Genomic DNA, 2,500 nt, shown 5'->3' with positions numbered 1-2,500 from the left:
CTGAGGTCGTATCGACCCGTCGTCCGACGCTCGGTGGTGGGCCTACTCCTTCTCGGGTTCCCTGTTGAGCCAACCAGTCTTGGCCTCCGGGGCAACCCTTCGATCCTGAGCCCCCACCCTGCTGCTGAGGTTGATACTCCTCTTAGCACTGCAAATGAAAGGCTGTTGTTACTTTTCATGTTGGTGCTCCGTCCGCTATTCCTAATTTTTGGTGTGTGTTTTTCTTATGCAGCTCCTGATAATTGTACTACTGCTTCTTCTGCTTGTAGCATTAATCCAGAACTCTCATGATTCCGTTTTTTTTTCTTTGCTTTCACTGAAGAAAAGTACTATTGCAACCGGTAGTACACTTAAACTTCTTTCTGGTACGGTTTTGTCATCACTCTTGCTTCTACTGTATCCACTATTGCTGCTTTCGTTGCCTTATCTGCTTCTCCTGTATCTGATGCTTCTACTGGAACCACAGCTGCTGTTGCTGTTTGTGCTTTTCCTACTAAAGCTTTTGTCATAGCTTGTGCGCTTTCAATCATACTTACTCTTCTACTGGTGTTCATTTATGCATCTGCTGCTCTTTCAATATTTGTTTTTTATGCTTCATTTTCCCTTTTGACCGTGATTTCACATGTAAAGCTGCATTTCAAAGTTCGTCGATAGCCTTGCACAATCCTTTTAATGTCCAAATGGATGTCACATCAAGAGATTGGATTATTTTTTGCAATATTTTTGGTTTCATACTAATAATCACATTTCCAACATAGCATCCATAGAGCAATGTCCCATGCACGGTATCATCACGTAACGATAGCGCAACAGTCGTTGACTTTGGGATCTGATTGTGGGGGTTGCGGTTGGCGGTTATCGTCGTTACACCAACTCACACTGGCTGTCTGCACTGAGGTCTCTCGCTACATTTCGCTCGGAGCATGTTTCCGTCCATTGTCTATGGCTTCTTCATCTATTTTCACACGTTTTTTCATTGTTGTTTTTCTATGGTGTAGCAATAGGCTTTAACTTCAAAAGCACACGCATACACACATAATGTCAGAATCAATTTACGGAAAACGAGTTGTCGATATATATTTCAATGATTATTGGAATTATAAGATTTACTTCAGATGAATAAGATCGACTGGCGATAACCAAAATAAATGATTAATAACAAAACGGTTAATGGTTGAGCACTATAGACTACATTGGCAAGTTATGGAATATGTGACATCATAAAATATTCTATTTGTCTTTATCCATTCCCTAGACATAAAAAAACAAAAACAAAAAAAACACGAAGACATGCGGTGAAAAATTTAAGTGGAAGATGTTGATTTCAAATTGGAGCTCAGTTCGAAGAAAGGACGTAGTGGCGCCGTTGCATTTTCCAGTCTTATCTCAGTGATGCATGGCGGAATATTCTGTTAGGAGCTTGTATTGAACCTTTCGCCGCTTTGACGCTCTTGTGGGCCTCTACATACCTTATTCGTCATATTTCATTCTTGTGTAATATCATATTTTATTCACCTGAAAGAGAACTCTTGAGGCACGGTTTTCTACACTAACAACTGGATAAAACTGCAACAATAGCCGATCATCTTAACAAAGACAGGATATGCACTAACAGTTCCTATACTTAATGTAGGGCCTTTAAGCTCCGAGCAAAACCGTAACCTTTGCCCTATGTCCTTGAAAGTGGCAGTTGCCGACAAGATTGACGAGTTAAACACCATATGAGGACGGAGCCTTTATTTGTACGACATTTCGCTTATTACAGCTTTTTCAAGTACAAGTTGAGATGCAAATGCTTGAGATTAAATAAGGGGAAAGGAGGGAACGGGGAGAGAAAAGGGGGGGGGCAAGGAAGAGGAGGAGGAGGAGGAGAAGGGGGGGGAGTTGAACACTGGGAAAGGATGAGAATGCTGGCCCAAACGTCCGTGGGCGAAATGTCCACAAAGGGTGGTTTACATATTTAAAATTTTGCTGGCCATGGGTATTAGGGGAATTATGTGAGGTGAGATGTTAAACATGCCCCTGTTTTGTTCAATAGTGTTCGTTCCTTGAATGATTGCTGCTTCTAAACACTTCCTGCGGATTTTGTCTGGTTCTCGTATCAGCAGCTCTGAATACACGAATACGTGAACACCGTTACGACGTCAGGCATGATGTCACCACCAATGCATGTGTGACACATAGAAACAAGGAAAACCATCTTATGGACTGGAAGAATGCAGTAATAACAATGACATTAAGACTAAAATAAATAGTAATATTCTTCCTTCTATTTCATATAATGCATTAATTAAAAAAAAGGAAGTTAGCCAAATGAATGATAAGGAAATTGTTTTAGAATGTAAAGTTGATAGGAAAATGGTCAATATATAGATCACCCATATACTGTGATGATAATAAAGAGGATGCTAAATATGTTATAACAAATTTAACAATTAAGGACTCCATCCCGTTTTCTTTACGCAACTCTACCTTCCCTCTCTGACTCTCTCCCTCTCTC

Source organism: Oratosquilla oratoria, chromosome 33 (genome assembly GCF_046742065.1).
Source record: "Oratosquilla oratoria isolate Oo_2021 chromosome 33, ASM4674206v1, whole genome shotgun sequence".
NCBI lineage: Eukaryota > Metazoa > Arthropoda > Malacostraca > Stomatopoda > Squillidae > Oratosquilla > Oratosquilla oratoria.
This window is presented reverse-complemented; position numbering follows the sequence as displayed.